Source organism: Microcebus murinus, chromosome 2 (assembly GCF_040939455.1).
Source record: "Microcebus murinus isolate Inina chromosome 2, M.murinus_Inina_mat1.0, whole genome shotgun sequence".
Taxonomy (NCBI): domain Eukaryota; kingdom Metazoa; phylum Chordata; class Mammalia; order Primates; family Cheirogaleidae; genus Microcebus; species Microcebus murinus.
Window position 1 is genome coordinate 68377940 of NC_134105.1, and position 19004 is coordinate 68396943.

General features: G+C 35.9%; 1 protein-coding gene across 2 annotated transcripts in view; it reads right to left on the reverse strand.

Annotated features, from left to right (window-relative positions):
• The window catches only part of DDAH1 (dimethylarginine dimethylaminohydrolase 1), a 230125-nt gene that overhangs the window by 141109 nt on the left and 70012 nt on the right, over positions 1-19004 (reverse strand). For both annotated transcript variants that reach the window (XM_075999706.1, XM_075999705.1), the window contains one exon: positions 16216-16330. The gene's annotated coding sequence lies outside the window, so the exon portion shown is untranslated. The remainder of the gene's footprint in view (positions 1-16215; positions 16331-19004) is intronic.

Sequence of the window (19004 nt, forward strand, 5' to 3'; positions counted from 1 at the left end):
TAAGGACTCCACAAATGTGTGCATCTTCAGTGAGGGGAAGCTTGTCAATGACATGCCGGCCCTCGGGCTGCTTCTGCAGCCTTTACAACTACTGAGAGTGTCCTCTACAACCTACAACATCTTATGTGAGAGTCATCCAGATTCAGAGAAATCAGCATGGAAAATCTCCCCATGAAAAATTATCTACAAAATAGATATTTTAGATAGTATTTTGTAGATAATATGTTATCTACAAAAAATATAACTCATCCTGGTTATGGAAGGGAGCAGAATGTAGAATGTATTATAGAATGTAGTTTAAATGTAAATCAAGATTGACTCATGCCAAGATAATCTAACTCTTTAAAGATACTTTATGACTCACACTACTATCTCCACTATACATACACACACACATATAAAAGAGCTAGAGGAAAATGGTAACCTGTGTTCACATATGTCACATATGTAGCTACTTAGTAAATATTCCAGATAATTTATTTAAACATTGTAACCATCAAATTAGTATATGTATCAATTTAAAAAATGTTGTATAGATTGTTTATAATTTATCATACTAGTATATTTATGCTTTTATCTCCCAGTACATGGGCTTCAATTCTCTGTACAGTTCTTAAGTTATTTAAATGTATTTACTATAATTGAAACTAATTAATTATCTATGCCATCTGCCAACTTGAAAGTGGAAAAAAATTAGAAAGGCTTTCAAAGAAAGAATTTTTCAAAAACATAGGGGAAAAAAGAAAAGGAGATTGCTTGGGAAAGCAAATGTTTTTCTGTGAGAATGCATGATAAATCAATCATTTTAGGGTGAAAATGGACAAGAATATTACATAGAAAAATCAAAATTCCAATTGTATGGAAAACTTATGAGTTCCCATTAAAAACCATAGAATGCACCTTTAAGAAGAAAATAGAGAGGCTTCAACTTTAATTTGTTTTTTGCCAACAATTCTTTCTGATATCTTAATTAATTTTAGGGATTATTCTTTCAGCTATATCCTTTCTATTGTGACTTAGTTAATGTTTTTTGAACTTCACAATATGGTCTGCCTTATAATATTGTTCTGATCCTGATGAGAAATGGTCATTGACAGGTAAATGAGAGACAGGAAACAGGGAGATGGGGAATTGTCAGGGAAGACTAATGAATGTTAATTGATAAAGAATGGGCTGTTAATGTTTTGGGGAATATGTTTTCAGTGCATTATTGTATAATATTGTATTCTATATAATTCTATATTACTTTATAGTATTTATTCTAAGAAATATGGTGAACTAATATGTCCCATAAATGAAATATTTTTATTGCCTTTAAAAGTTTAAACACAATTTATATTTTACTTTACTTTGCATTTTGTTTTCAAAAGATTCATGATTTGCTATAGTCCAAGAGGTGGTAGCTGAAAAGCTTAGTTAATAATCTGAGATTATTTTCCTCCCTCCTGTTTTTCTTTTATAAAGACACCAGAAGGAAATTAAATGCTTAATTAAATTAAACAAATTAGATGAGCACTAATATTACCACGATCAGTGTTTGCATCACTAATTGCTTATTGAGTATTACAAGTGTTCACATAGTCTGAAAATAGAGTAGTTATGACCACAAATCCAAGCAGGCAGTGTTAGTTCTAGATATTATAGCAACAGGCCTTCTGGAGGTGGAGTCCCTGTAGGTATCATCAGAACACCAGACAATTAAGTATTGCTAAGTTACTTTGCTGGACCCTGTCTTGATCCCTTGAGGGTGAAAATGGTGCTTCCAGGTTCCATCCACTTGGCCCTGCTTGGGAGAGAGTCCTGTTGGCCAGGCTAATCACATGTTCTGGAAGAGTTCACAAAGATCTGATTTAGGAATTTCCAGAAATGACTATACCCATCCTACACGTATTGAAATCTAAGAAGATAAATTGCCTTGCAACACTGTTCTCAAGCAGACGTTCAATTACATTCAAACAGCACTTTGCTCTCATAGGAACAACTGTGAGCAATTAAAAGAGAAAACAGAACATATGACAGAACAGCTACTTCTTCCGAAGAGTGGGAGAATGAACCCTTGTGGATGGTTCAACACTTCTGTCAGTCAGTAAAATTGTGACACAGTCAGAATTCATCTTAGAAACCCTTCTGTGCACCCTCCTCCCACCGCACATGCTGTTAGCAATTCCCCATCTCTGTGTTGCCTCTCTTATCCCAGGACATTCTTTCAGATTCCTCCTAAGCTTCTAATTAAACCTAATAAACCTACTTGGGCTAGGATCCTAGATGAGAATAACTTTAATCAGTTCCATACTTTTATGTTAAGTGACTAAGTGTGCTAGGCACTCTGTTGTGCTAACAGTGATTGAGAATAGTTTCTCTATTCATTTTAAATTTTTAAAGGAAAAATTGGGAGCAACTGGGAAGCCCTACAATAAGGGAGTAGTTAAATAAATCATGGCACATCCATACTTGTGGGATACTTTATAGCCATTAAAAATAATGCTTTTGAGGATTATGTTTTAGTATGATCACCGTTTGATTTTAAGAGCATGCATAAAAGAAAAGACTTTGTGAAATATACTATTAGGTTGGTGCAAAAGTAAATGCGGCTTTAGCATCGTTGAAATTTGCCATTTGATATTGCAATACATTCTTAAATAAATGTGGCTACGTTATACATCATTTTTATGTGCATTTCTCACTTTATGTTTTTATATTTATTTTAGACTATGGAAATGGTGTTAGATAAAAAGTGAATTTGAGTAATTTTCTTATTTGAGTTCCAAATGGGTTGTAAAGCAAAGGAGAAAACTCGCAACATCAACAACACATTTGGCCCAGGAACTGCTAGGAAACATACAGTGCAGTGGTGGTTCAAGAAGTTTTGCAAAGGAGACAAGAGACTTGAAGATGAGGAGTGCAGTGGCTCGCCGTTGGAAGTTGACAATGACCAATCGAGAGCAATCAGCAAAGCTGATCCTCTTACAACTACATGAGAAGTTGCCAAAGAACTCAATGTCAGCCATTCTATAGTCCTTCGGCATTTGAAGCTAATTGGAAAGGTGGAAAAGCTCAATAAGTGGGTGCCTCATGAGCTGACTGAAAATCAAAAAAATCGTTGTTTTGAAGTGTCATCCTGTCTTATTGTACGCAACAATGAACCATTTCTCCATTAGATTGTGACGTGTGAGGAAAAGTGGATTTTATACAACAACCGGTGACAAACAACTCAGGGGTTGGACTGAGAAGAAGCTCCAAAGTACTTCCCAAAACCAAACTTGCACCAAAAAGAGGCCATGGTCACTATTTGGTGGTCTGCTGCCCGTTTGATCCACTACAGCTTTCTGAATCTGGGCAAAACCATTACATCTGAGGAGTATGCTCAGCAAATCCATGAGATGCACCGAAAACTGCAACGCCTGCAGCTGGCATTGATCAACAGAAAGGGCCCAATTCTTCTCCACAGCAACACTTGAGGACACGTCGTACAACCAACGCTTCAAAAGTTGAACAAATTGGGCTATGAAGTTTTGCCTCATCCACTATGATCACCTGACCTCTCACCAATTGACTACCACTTCTTCAAGCATTTAGACAACTTTTTGTGGGAAAAATGCTTCCATAACCAGCAGGATGCAGAAAATGCTTTCAAAGGGTTCGTTGAATCCCGAACAGATTTTTACATTACTGGAATAAACAAACTTATTTCTTGTTGGCAAAAATGTATTGACTGTAATGGTTTGTAGTTTGGTTAATAAAGATGTGCTTGAGCCTAGTTATAATGATTTAAAATTCATAGTCTTAAACTGCAATTACTTTTGCACCAATCTAATAGTAACTGATTATCTTTAAGATAATATATGTGTAGGATTATATATGATTTTTATTTTCTTCAGACTCACATATTTTCCAAGCATATACTTGTGTTATAATGAGAAACTAAACAATAAACATTGTTTTTTAAAGATAATTTCTCTCTGGAAGAGTTATATGTTTGGTCCAAATTGAAAGACTGAAAACAAATTATTACTATGTAATGGTAAGTGTTGTGGTATAGTTATGTACAAAGTGTTATGAGAACAACTAACTACCCATATATGAGTGATGGAAGATTTAACATGGCACCACCTCCAAGGATTTTTCAAAAGTCTTTAGTATTTTAAGGAAAGGTACAGTTAACAATTCCTTATCCAAAATCTTTGGTGCCAGATGCCTTTAAAAACTTAGACTTTTTTGGATTTTAGGAAGATAATGTATTGACTGTATCTATTTACATAACACCCCCAGTGGGTCTGGGCAGCAGCCCATAAGCAAACATATTAATATCCCCATTAAGTGAGATGAATGAGGACTACAGAGCTTCACATGAGTTTGAGCCACCAAATTTGTTACCAGAAAGTCTTGCTTTTCAGAGCTCTTTGGATTTCTGAATTGTAGATAATGGATTGTATGCAAAATGTGGGCACTCAGTACCTGAGCCTGTGGAAGAGGTATCATTCGTTATCTATTCCCAACCCACTAACTTAATTAAGCCCCACACTTGCTCTGATTGTAGGAGTCATAAAACTAATTTCAATGCATGATAGAGCACATGGTCATATTTGATCATAGATAAACACTCTAGGAGTGAAAATGCTACAATTCTATGTGTCAAACACACAAGTAAGTGCCTGAGGGGTCTGGGGTTGTTTTGAAGTAGAAAGAAATATTATCATAAACACAGTTTTCAAACATTTAAAAAAATATCCAGAAATATGTGGGTCATCTAGGTAGACGTAATATTAATAGAGCAGGCAAAAATGCACTTTTCAGTACATTTTAAAGGTTGTCTCCAGGCTAAATGTTTCCTAATCTCTTGGAAGAACACTAGCAGCAAGTGACTAGATGGCTGTGGTTTCAGAATTTAACCATAAAACTGCCAAATTTATTGATACATAGCCAGTTCAGGAGAACTTTTATTTATTTATTAATTCATTTTAATATATAATATATTTTATACATTATATAATATGTTTTTTCAGTTTTTGTGGTGTAATGAACTATGTGCAATGTCTGAGCTAATATTGCATACCACTGAGGGCAAGTGGCATGTAGCAATTTCCATGAAGTGACAGACAAGCGGTTTTAGAGGAAAAAAATGCTGCCAGGGATGATTCATTTGAAATCAACCTTGACAGTTTTCTTGCTGACAAGGCTGACAGAAAGGCCTAGAACAAAGGTTAAATTCTTAGTTCTAGGAACTGTGCTTTGCCTTTAAGATTTGCTTCTCTGAGCTTTGCTAGTCCATCAAGACCAGTGTGTGGATACAAGATCTACAGTGAGACTAACCATGTAGAGCTTTTGACAGAAAAGGAATTTCTCCATAGTTCTACAAACAATTCATTCAATATTGATTTATTGATGCAAGTTGATGATCAAAATCTAAATTCCACAATAATCCCTAAAAATCATGGTTTAGCAATCATTACCATCTTCTCTCTCAGTGACCCTATTACCAGAATTACCAATATGTAGAAAACTGGCTGATTTGACCAGCTGTATGACTTTCTAGCCTCTGGCTGGTCTCATAAAAGCTGAAACATAGCTCTAGGGCAAAAGCAGGTGAACAACTTAAGGGACATGTGTACTCTATGAGTCATTGGGAAGTTGGCTATTTTGAACATTTTCATCACTGCTTTCATATAATACTAACCTCTTCTTAGTAACTAATACAGGTTATTGTGCTCTATGAATAGCATAACTAGAGCTTCAATAACTTTTTTTAATGTTAAATTCACATTTTATCAACCTACTATAGATTTCTGTCTTCATCATGGTCACACTAAAATAATTATTACTTGTTTAATATCATAAAATGCTGTGTAGATTCCACAAAAAAATAAGAATACTCAGGTCTTGCCTTCTGGGACCATACAATTTTGGACAGACAATGACAACAGACAGAGAGAGACATATAAGCTGCATAGTAAACAATTGCATAAATTTGATAAAACATTTTACTAAGAGCAAACAAGACAGTTCACTTGGGTAGTCTTTTAGTTTATGACTGAAGAAGCAATTATAGAAGCAAACCACAGGAGAAGAACTGGTTTTTTTTTTTTTTGTTTTTTTTTTAAATGTTTTATTTGGGAAAAGTGCTTCTTACAAAAGGAAGAACTGGTTTTTAAAGAACTTAATTATTTAGTTAAGCCGCATTTGCTGGAGGAGGGCAAATCCTGGAAATGTTGCAGATCTGGTGACTGCAAAACAACTAAAATTCTAGAGTCAGAGAAATATTCCTATTTTTTTAATCCCCAAACTTTACAAGAAATAGTATCAGAACTAAGATCCAGCAAATTCTGTTAGATTTAAGTTTTGCCTCAAATCCATGTCACTGAGATCAAGTGAGCTATTTATATTGATATTAGTGTCAGGATTGTGCTCACATGTATTTTCAACTCAGGCTTGTGTCAGTGCTCATTACTGTAGAAAATGAGTACCAACATATCAGATATACCAATGGACACATTTTAACAGCATCCGTAGGGCACTTAAAGTCAATGAACTCTGAAAACAAATTATTATGAAGCCATGTTTATACAACCATGTCTAAATAGCTGGGAGTGAAGCATTTATTTTGTCCATTTTGTTCAGGATAAATCAAATTAACAAAAGATAATGGGGCCCATCTCTAAAAATCTGTCTCACTAGTGTCTCGTTGACACAAAATCAGCCCTTTTAGCTCAGAAGGTGAACTATTTTGGCTAGAAATTGTTAGACTTGTTTTCTGCAAATTTCACATGTTAAAAGAACATCTTTAAGAAAGACACGTGATAACGACACCTAACAACAAAGTGTTAGAGTTTACACTACTGTTACTCATGCTCTCTGGCAAGCAAATGTGGACCTGAGGTTCAAGCTAAAGGCTCACTTCCACGGGGTGATTTTGATAGATAATGTAACTTACTCCCACAAAGCATAAGAAATGTGGTTTTCTGGAGATAAGGATGAAAATCCACTGGACTGAGAGCTGTAATTTATGCTTTAGGATGTAAGAAGTAAAATGCTCTCGAACAGAGGAGATCATCAAAGAGATACCTTAGCATGGGAATGCCTGTCAAAATTTTCAAACCACACATACACAAATCCACAAAATCGAAAGCATTCCAAAAAATCAAAAGGTTCATGGAGACTTGTCCTGACAGAAATCATCTCTTACAAATCAATCTGAAGCTAAATAATACTTTTATTAAAATGTACAGAGTTAGAATCCTCCTGAAAAGCATTTTTCCTAAGCCTTGGTTAGCATTTTATTATAGGGTACCACAATATTTCTGTCTTTAAAATTTCAGCCAGACTATATATTTATTCATTCATTCTACTCTCAAGTGCCTGCTGGATCCCAGCATTTGAGGTCAAAATGAATATGCCCAAACTTCTTGAGGTTAATAGAAAGAAGCAAGGACATAGAGAATCTCAATAGTGTGCAATAAATGTAGGATGATATTAAGAAAAAAAAATTCACCTCAATTTGGAGAAGCATCATCAAAGGGAAGAAATAGAAGGATGGTCCAGGCAATGGAAAGGGCGTTTACAAAGGCATGGAGCCCTGAGAGAGGACGGTGCTTTGTTTCATTCATCAGGGAAAAACAGCTCAAAATGAACAGATGGGGGTAGAGAGAGAGGCAGAGGCCAAATGATCAGGGTTTTTGAATATCATATTTGGAATTTGAATTTTATCCTGAAATTAATAAAGAAGAAATCTTTGATAGATGTTAAACAGAAATAAAATGATCAGAACTACATGAGGACAATGCTCTTGGGGTAGCATGATATAATGTTTCTAAAATAATTGGATGTTTAATTAATTGACCAAAGTAGATTGTGAGAAAATTTATCTGTGTCACTGGAGGAGATATTAACCTCTTTCAAATGAATGGTTGGGTCCCTTTCTCAGCAGTTGCTTTCCTTGTATGGAGGACCACCAGCCCAGGGAAGTTGAAGGAGGAGGCTTTACTCTCAGAGACCATCTGGGCAATTCTGAAAGAGTACTTGAGAACTCATGGTCGTCACCTTTAAGTTGGATGCATGTCATGTAGGGCACTGCGAGCTCTGCTGGTGGTAACCAATGCAGATCCAAGAAAAGGGCAGTTGACAATGAGAATTGTCTACATTGTCATAGTGGCTATTAAAGAACTGACTGAGAAAGCTATTTAATACACCAGCTTCTATTCTTTCACTCTGTTCAAATTGTGTCTGCATCAAATGTAAACTTCTGATATAATTATTCTGCTAATCAGCAATCTTTTTTCAATATGATCAGCATTTTTCTTCTTTGAATATAATCTTATTTTTTCCAATTCAAGTGTTTTTGTTATTATTTTTAAGTAAATTTTATTTATTTAATTTATTGAACTGGTAGCACATTCACATAGTTCAAGTACCAACAGTCTAAAAAGATACACAGCAATATCTGTCTCCTTTCCACCCCTGTCATCTGTCTGCCAAGCTCTTATCCCTGCAAAACATGTAGCCAACACTATGAGTTTCTCATTTACACTTCCCAAGATTTAAAAAGTATATTTGTAAGCCAATACAACTATAGATTCTTTTCTCTTTTTTCTCTATCCCAATTGTAGTACACTTTTGGCACCCTTTTCTACCCACTTAAAAATAAATCTTGGAGATTGTATTAGCTGGCTCAGGCTCCCCAAGTAAAATACTTTATATTGGGCAGCTTAAACAATAGAAATTTATTTTCTTATAGTTCTGGAGACTGAAAGTCTAAGATCAGGGTCCCAGTATGGTCAGGGTCTGGTGAGGGGTCTCTTCCTGGCTTTCTTGCTGAGTCCTCAGATGGCAGAGAGCCAGCAAGCTCTCTGTTATCTATTCTTATAAAGGCACTAATCCCATCATGAGAGCCCCACCTGCATAACCTCATCTAACCCTAATTACCTCCCAGAGGCCCTATATCCAAATACCATCACATTGGTGGTTAGGACTTTAACACATGAATTTTGAGAGGGACACAGACGTTCATTTCCTAACAGAGATCTTTCCATAAACACATAAAGAGCTCTCCTATTTTTTTTTACAGCTGCACAGTATGCTATTGTTAAATCAAACATCCTTAATGTTAAAATTGTAAAAACTGAAACTGTCCTCAATCATTCTTTGTTAATAGGATCTGCAGAAATAAAGTAAGAGAACTTGAGTCTTAGAGATTGAAAGGTGATGTTTCTGATGAGGTTAGACAAAAACTGGAATTATTTTCTGATGATTGATGAAAAAGTTTCAAAACTCAAGAAATATGTTCATTGTATATTCATTAGCACATCTTTAGATCCTCAAAATTTCAGCCTTCTGAATCAAATATGATTGAAATGTCATTATATGAAGATACTGACTATATTTGAAGATGCAAATTAATAAAGACATATATCTATGAAATGTGTTTTTGTCATGCCATTGCTATTATTTATAATAGTCAAATTGCACCCAGGTGTTACTTACCAGGCATGTTATACAGGGCATTTTAAACATGTTTAGCATAAGTTCTGAGAAGGGTATTGGCATAGAAGATTTAGTGATCTCTAGGTATAAAGTTAAAATTGTTACTCAGCCCATAAAAGAGAGAAAGATCTGTGGGTGGTTTCAAGGAGTATTTATGAGAAGGGGAGAGGGAGAGTGAGAGAGGACAGAGTGATGGAGACCACTCACATTCAGAGGTAAAAGGAAAAAGATAAGCATTGAAAGAGAGACAGGAGAGGTCAGAGGGAGAGGAGGCAAAGCAAGGCAGTGAAGTTACAGAAATCAAGGAAGGAGGGAGTAGTTAACTGTGTCAAATGCTGGGAAAGATAAACAAAGATATGGACTGCCAAAATGGAACTTTAGGAGACAAAGTTCAGATTTTAAGACATGAAGTAATGAGTTGAACAATGATATAGCAAAATCAAGAAATACTTCATATTGATAGTTTTTTGAAATGATTATGAAGTGAAGAAGAAAGACAGGATTACGATACTATTCTGTATTTATATTCTAATTTAGAGCAACAGAGCACTTCCCCATGCATGATCTCATTTGATGCTATCACAAGAGGGTAGGCTTGTAGGTGGGTAAGTGCAGAAAGATGCAGTGGAGAGGGATAATTGAAGATGCAAATAGAAGATGAAGTAATGGATGGAGTTAGTTTCCAAAGGAAGTGGAAAAGGGAAGAATTTAGTACTGGAAAAGAGTAAAGATATCTCTAATTCTGAAACACAAAAGAAGAAAAAGTGAGTTCATGAAAAGACTAGAACATTTTGAGATAAAAATAGTACAGAAAGATTCATGGCTAAAGACCTGAAAGTAATCAAGGTAACCTTGAATTGAGGGCCAAACTGATAGGAGAAATGTGAAACGAGTGGGGAAATGATGATGTTGGCATAAAAAGTCAAAACACTGACTCCTCAACCAGTCACAAGGTCACCAGATCTCCAATACAATATATTAATAATAGACATTCCACTAATGTAGTGGTGAGTGGTCATTGAACCACTTCAGACAAGAGTAGACAGTTCAATGTCTTAACTCACCCCAGCAAAGACGTTAAGAGAAGTTCATTCACTATACAATCCAATTGATAAGTCTGCTTTGAGTCCCCACCCCCAGCCCGCTCTATAAGAAGGAAAAGCATTAAGCAATCTGTTAGAATAATGCTTTCCAACAGAAAAAGGCATCCTGCAATTTTTCAAACAACGGGGATGTCAATTCTGTGGTCCAGCCTCTAGTTACTCTCTTTAGAGAGTTCTGCTTTCTCTAAGACAATACTCAAGTATTTATAACATTCTTCTTTAAAAAATATGCATGTTAAGAAATAAATTTAAATCTGTAGTCTATGAGATAACACAACTGGGGGGCAGAAGTATGATCAGTTTCTCTTCTTGGCTGAGCAGGCCACATGACATGTTCACTTGGGCCTTGTGGTATCTCAGATATTCCAAGAGCCTAGTCTCTTGGCTCTTTGAATCAGCTCTACCATTAAAACATTACTTTCTCTATTACATCTGTCATCCAAGTAGTAACCAGGATACATATCATTAGGGGTAAAGGTCACTATTTTTGCTTGCCCAATGCACTTCTCTTTATTTTGATAACAAAGATAACATGTGCTCTTAATTGGACCCATCATATTACACCATTTTCCTGGTTTGGTGATTGGTTTAGGGAAGATATATGACCTGAGATGATCCACTGCAAGTGATTCTTGGGATTCTTTCCAGGCTGGAGCCAAAGAGGAAGGAATCTTTTTTCGCTGGTAGAACTGCTGCTGAGATGAGAGATCAAAGCTCCAAGCAGCCACGTTCCCCATAGCATGGAGAAAGCTCATCGGCAAAGAGAACTAGAACCATGAGTCAGAAACACAGAGTACAAGTCCTAAAGGTGTTCTTGCCCCTGAATCCAGACATCTCCAAGACCAGCTCATCACATCCTGTGTTTAGGTGACATCAGCCAACAAATCCTTTTTGTGTGAGCAAGTTGGGATTCTGTCATTTGCAACCCAAAATGGTCCAACTTGTGTACAGAAGGCTTTATACTTACCAGGTGCTTTGATGTCAGTGCTTTTTCTGTACCTTTTGCTTCTGCACTTTCTTTGTGTTCTACACCCACATACTCAATAAGGCTTGATCAAAATAAGAATGCCATTTGCCTGAAATAATTGGGTGTGCTAAACCCCCAACACTGGCCTAAGTATTTAATATGTCTGTGTTTCAGTTCCCTAATTTGTAAAATATGGCCAATAATAATAGCAACTACTTATTTAGCATCTACTATATTCCAGGTACTGGTCTAATGCTTAGCATATGTTATTCTAATTCTTAACAGCAACTTTGCTGAGACATGCATAATGATCCTCATTTTAGGGATAAGGAAGCTGAGATGTAAATGAGGTTAGATGAAGAGACCAAGATTGTACAGCTTGATTGGCAGAATTTAGATTCATACCCAGGTTTGTCTGAGTCTGTGTTCTTTCCACTGTCCTATGATGCCCTACTTATTCAAAAAGCTTTTGTGCATGTAATAAGATAATGCGGGTAAAATTGCTCTAAAAATAGAAAATGTTCAGAAATCACTCTCTAATTGACAACAAAAAATATGAAAATGGACTCAAATATTGACAAGTAAGATTTAGGGGCCAGGTGCAGTGGCTTATGCCTATAATCCTAGCACTCTGGGAGGCAGAGGTTGGAGGATTGCTTAAGCTCAGGTGTTCGAGACCAGCCCGAGCAAGAACAAGACTCCGTTTCTACTAAAGATAGAAAAATTAGCTGGGTGTTGTGTGTGGCCCATCCTTGTATTCCCAGCTATGCAGGAGGCTGAGACAGGAGGATTGCTTGAGCCCAGGAGTTTGAGGTTGCAGCGAGCTATGATAACACCACTGCACTCTACTGGGGACGACAGAGTAAGACTCTGTCTCAGGAAAAAAAGAAAAAAAAAAGATTTAGGTTAAGGAGAACATTCTGAATATCCCAATTATGACATTAGGAACAGCAATGGGAAAAAAATAAATGCTGAATATAAATGAGAAATTTTATGAAGAGGGAAAGTTCAGCCAAGATTCTGTTCTATTTCTGAAGCCTCCAAAAAACTTGGAAGGACATAAGTAAGTAAACTGTTCTAAGCTAGGAAGAACTAAATCTCACTTCTCATTTTCCTTATTGGACCACTGATACTCAGGACCTGGAATTTCCTTTTGCCCTATCGATGAAAGGTGCTTATAAAATATGAACATTTCGACATATAGATCTGGATAGCAGTATCAGTAGTGTTTGAAATAAACAAATATACAAAGTTATGCTAATTGTCTATGTAGCATTAAAATATATGTAAACCTTATATAAACAATGAAAGATGAATAAGGCCAAGCCTATGTGTTAAATAACAGTTTGTAGTAAAATCCTGTGTTTTTCAGTCTGTAATTACTATTTCAAACAATTTCAAAGGAATAAATCACATTATAAACTGTTTTATGTCCATTTTCTTCATTAGGTACAGAAACTGTGTCCTGCTTACCTTTTTATTCCTTTAATCTATACTAGATTAAGTTTGGCTTATAGTATGTAGGGTTGCATGATGACTTTTATGGGTCCAGGGAACTTTTTTCTTCATGGGCTCTTTCTTCCATTAAAAATATTAAAAATTAATTTAAGCACAAAAATATTAAAAATTATATTTACTATGTTGGTATGAAGATGAATATATTAATATTATTTATAAACACTTTCTTTGACCTAAAATATGTTTTTTTCTTCTGATTTTTTAAAAAAATTAAAGTATTTTCATAGGCTCTTAAAATTATCGTGGGCCCCAGGTGCTATGCCTATTTTGCCTATGGAGAAGTCAGTTCTGATATGTATTAGATACATTTTTTTGAGTGAATTAAATGATTTAAAGTTAACTTGGTGGTAGTGATTCTTAGAGCTTCTATTTTGGAATAACTTTCAGCTTAAAATATTTTTCAAAAGCAACTAATTAATAAAATCACCATAAAATACAAATATTCATTTAATCTGGAGCCAACTATTAAAATGTCATACTATAAACAAAATTAAAACCCAGAGCAGTGTAGAAGAAGGCTGTTAAAATGACAAAATAAATATTTTAAAATAATATCAGAAGTTGTTGTAATATTGAACAAATATACCACACCTCTTAAATAGTAAAATTTAAATATTTTCTTTTTAAAATTCTAACATTCCAGGAAAGTCAGTTCATAAGGTAGATACTTTAGAAAATGTGGGTTTATACTTGGAGCCACATAGCTATTGACTATAATTTAGTTATGTGTGGCCAGCACACTCGACCTGCTGCCTTTCACAACATTGCTTTTGGAACTCAGCATTTCTCCACTGTTGTTTCCAGAGACATCTTTTTAAAATGGAAAATTGATTGATGAAATCTTAGGCATGAATAAATGCTAATGCACATAATAAATTAAAATGCTGTCATTTTATAAGAAAGGTTTATTGGCTAACTGTGCCAATAATTCTTCGAGTAATTCAAAGTCTAGTGTTTAATTTACAGAATGAAATACGGAAATCAATTATTTAGTCTGTAGAATGGTGAAATTGATGTTAAAAATTATGTTTTTGGAAGCAAGCAGATTGACTTAAAATGCAGAATGTCATATCTGAGCAGTTTTTTTCCTCACTTCTGAATGTACTGAATAATGTTCAAAATATGAGGAAGCATCTTTGCATTAGCTGGATGGGATTGTATGCAGATTAATATCTGGATAATAATTCAGACTCACCCTTCCAAAAAGCATATTACACATACAGAGTAGAGCTAGTATTTATGGGATGGGCATTTACCAGAACAGCTCTTAAAGGCTACATAATAAAATAGCATTAAGGCTGCCTAAATTAATTAACCATGGATGCTAAAATGGATTCAGCTAATGGATTCTGCTTCCCCAGAGTGTGTCTTCTTTTAATAACAATTTTTTAAAAAAGCAAAAACATGTTTTTCCTCCTCTTTTCTAGACAACTGACCAAGAGTGGGTAGGGGAGGGAGACTGTCCACACCTCCCGTGAGACCGCAGCAGGGAGAGGTGACCTAGTGATCACATTCTCGAGCTTCTCCTCTCCAAGGGCAAAGGGCTGCCTCAGCAGCTGTCGCATCCTGCTGCCCTTCGAAACAGGAAACCAGGCTAGAGTTTCAGACTTGTCTCCTGTGCTGCATCTCCAGATTGGCAGTCTTGCCAGCCCCTAGTAAATGCCTTTTGCAGATGAAGGTGGTGAAGGCTCTGAGGGGATGGTGACAGGGAGGGCATTTGTGTCTGGGAGGGGCACCACCTGGTTCGGCTGTCTGTCATCCCCTGGATGACTTTAGAGATGAAAGAAGCGCAGTAGAGAAAGAGAATTCACAAGGTCACTTGGGCCATCTCTTGTGGGTAGGCAGAATCACATCCCTGAGCACGGTGAACCATAAGGAGACTTGTGAGGAGGCTAGTAGTTATCAAGAGGCATATAATGAGGAGCTTCAGAGGTCTCGGTTGTGGATTCACAAATCCCAGCCATTCAACTTGCCTTTCAGTCAGACAAGCCCCTGCTTCCCCACGTTTCCTGTGCAATGTCCTGCTTTGGCCATCTTACTGCTCATTAGCAATTCCAGCAGAGGGCAGGCGGGGGAAAGGAGCAGAGTCACATGCCACAGCAGAAGATCTCTTCTGAACGTGTTAAGGCAAATTTTCTGGATTATTAGAGCAACAAAAGGCTGTCTGTCCAATTTTTTTTCTATCTCTCTGTCTGTATGGATGTTTCTAGTTCTCAGGGTCTCCTCTCTCAAGAAACTTGCAATCTGGTTTGGGAAAGCAAAATGAAGACGTGAAATAATAAGAAAGCCATGCTATAAACCACCCCTGTTATCCCAAGGGAAGTCATGGGTTTCAAGAAAAAGAAGAGAAGAAGTCTTTGTGCATTGAAACTAGTGACTGCATTTGTGGATTAAAAGTATAAATTGAAATAAATAATTAGTGCAAGCGAGACTCAGTAAATGGGCAAATATATTTGTTGAAAATTCTCTGAAGTGGCTTGGGTGACAGCCTCACAGAGTAGACTTGTAGGCATCCTGTTAAAATGTGGTTTATGTAGGAATGTCTCATCAGATCTCAGTACCAGGCCTTTGCAGAGGTCAGCCAGAACCAAGGGGCTGGGAAATTGAGGATTGGTTGGCATTCCAGGAGGAAAATATATTTAGGATCTTTCCATATCATTCATTAAAGTCTATGTGACAATGTCATGAGCAATCACTACGGGGAGGTCTTCATCAGATAAACAGGGCTGCAAAATTCATGGCCAAGGAATGTGGGCTGGAGAGGCACTCCCAGCAACAGCTGCTACCTGAACACCCAGGACTGGCTGGGAACCAAGGAGACGTGCTGAAACCAGGAGCCTCAGCGACGAATGGCAACGTTACAGCCGCTTAATCCTGAAATGAAAAGTAATTGCTTCTGGCTTAAAGAATAAAGGAAAAACAAGATCAGTCTTAGCTGAATTACATTTTTATTTCAAAAACAACCATGCTGAAGATCAGGTTCTGAAACCTGCATGGTATTTGAAAATGTGAGGAAATGGATGTTTTCTGTCAATATAATTTAAATTCATCCAGGAGTAGTGATATAGAAGAACACTTGAATGCAAGTGCATTTTAATTAACATAATTAAATGTGTTTTAGCTATAAAGAATGACATCCAAAGTTTAACTTACCTGAATATAATTGTAGAAGGTCTGCCTTGAAAATAACACTTGCTTTGTATTGAAGCATTTCCTACTGAAAATTCTCAGCCGAAGCTACCAGAGCTCCTCTTCTGTACAGATGAAACTGCAAATAGAGAAATGTGGAAGAAGAGGAGGGGGAAGGCATTTCAATAATTCTAACATATTCCTGTGATGGAATTCTCTTCTTTACAGAAAAGGAATTCATAAAAATTCATAAAGGAATAGCTGCAAGTTTAAATTATTGTAAGAAGAATCTAAAGATGACTTTAACCTACAACTGAATAAGTATTATTTGTGTTTTTACTTGTTTACCACTCAAGGGGCTACAGAGTGGCAAATGTCAGATGTTCTGTATATAAAATCTCCATTTTCCTTGAAAGCAACAGAACAATGACAAAGAGTAAAAACAGAGTGAGAATAGGAGCAAAACAAGTCTTGCCTTTCAAGTTCTAATTTTTAAATTATATGTATTAATTTAAAATATTTGTAGCAGACTCACAACGATGTAGAAAGTACTAATTAAAATGCCTCTTATCTCCTAGAACTGAAGCTGCTTTGCTTCCTATTAGGTAGAGCCATATAAAATTATCTACACAAATAGCAGTGTCATGTGATTTAACCTAATACCATGTTCCTCACAGGAACATCATCAACCAATAATAACCAAGAAATAAAACCCAGTTTGTCTTCCTGCTATCATTCTGTATGAACACTCTTGTTATGAAACTAATGTAATACATACTATCTTCTTGCAGGTGCTAACATGGAAGACATGCTACATAAAATAACAAAGTCTATTTATAGACATTGCTCACAGCTTGTGTTTCTGCTTCATTAATTCAAAACAGGAAAAAATAATTCTTATATCAGAAGATTTGGGGATACCACCAGGATGATTTAAGCTAACAGAACAGCACTAGGACTCTCACAACTGTGTCTGCTTCCTATGAGTTCAGGCCCAGAGAACAGCTGGAAGGCAAGCCACACAGCCAATAACTTGACGCACAGCGATCACAAATATGAGGGCTTATTTAAATTAAAGATGTAATACAGCCCATGAGATAAGGAAACACAGCACTAAGCACTCAGAATGCAAAGAATGGCCACGGCTCGTGCTGTCTACTGATATGTAAGGCTCAGCTAGTAGTTTCAGAGATGAAGGACTATGGCACTTAGTAATATTTCGAATATTAAAATAAATAAATAAAAGCAGTCCTTTTTATAGTAGTGCTCTACCATTCCAAGCCAAGAAAGGATACTGACTGTTAAAATGGCCCCAATTCTCTGTTTTACACTGAGCATGATTCAGATATTAACAAGGTTTCCATTCTCATTATAGAAAATTCCTAGATAATCTTTCTATTCTTATAAAATACAAGAATATCGAAAGGAAATACAGATTTAAGGCATAATGTGAACATATATTTAAATTGGGATACCCAGTGATTGTGTAAATATTTTGATTATCAGGAAGTGTATATTTATAATGTGTTGTTGAATGCAACTTTAACTCAGATATGACACTTGCAAATTTAAGGCAATCTTACTTTTCTGCCTAAAAAAATAAGGTTTTAAAATGTGGCATAATTTAAAAAATGTAACCCCTTATGTCATGTATTATTAAATCATTAATGACACATTTTCTTTAAACACCAGACGACCTTGAGAGGAAGCAAAGTTCTTTTTCTCCCCAGAGATTTCAAGTAAAGACTCATTCTTTAGTACTTGAATTTTGCTTTCTAGAGCTGTAACTCGAATTACTAACAATTCAAATATACTTATCAGCATCTCCCTGTGTGAAATAACCCCCAAGTGACTTACAACTTGCTTTCTAAAAGCAAATACATCTCTTCAAATTATACTTCATTAAATGTTAAGCTTAATGAGACTTTAAAATACAGACCAAAGTGGTTTCATTCTCCCTGTCTACTTGCTGGTATTTCCCTTCCTTTCTATGCATCCTGCTCTCCTCTTTCTCCGGTGTGAATTCTGGAGATTCTGAGGAGTAGCCATCAGGACAGTAGCAGTGACTTCACTGAAGAATTGCTTCACCCAGCCCCAGCAGGTAGGGCTTGTAAAGGACTTAACATACTACGTTTGGAAAATACATTAATCAGAGGAATCACTTAGGAAAATTTCCAGAATTGCTATTATACCAACTTTATTTAATATGTTGTAAAGACAATTGATTATTTAAAGCAAAAATAGTAAAAACATTGTGGGGCTTTTAATGTATGTAGAAGTATGATAATAGTGCAAAGGACAAATTGGGGAATAGGAAGTTTACTTTTGTAAGGTTTTTACGCTACACATGTAGTGGTATGAAATCTTCAGTCCCTAGATCAGCCACTAAAAAATAAAACAAAGAGGTATAGTTTGCAAGTCAATAGAGGAGATAAAATGGAATACTTAAAAAGTCTCAAGAAATCCAAAAGAAAGAAAGAATGGAGAAACAAAGGAACAACCACCAAAAAACGAGACAAAACAAATACATGGGAGAAAACAATTAGCAAGATGGTAGATATAAACCCAATATCAAAAATTATATTAAATGTAATTGGACTAAAACATTGCAATTAATAGGTAGAGATTATTAAAATGAATAAAAGGACAAGAACCAACTCAGTACAATTTATAAGAGAGAGACTTTAAGTATAAAGTGTAAGTATAGAAGTTAGAAGTAACAATAGGTTAGAAGTAAAAGGGGTAAAAAAAGGATATATTTCTTTTGTATTCCATTGATCTATTTGTTTATCTTTTTACTAATACAATAACTA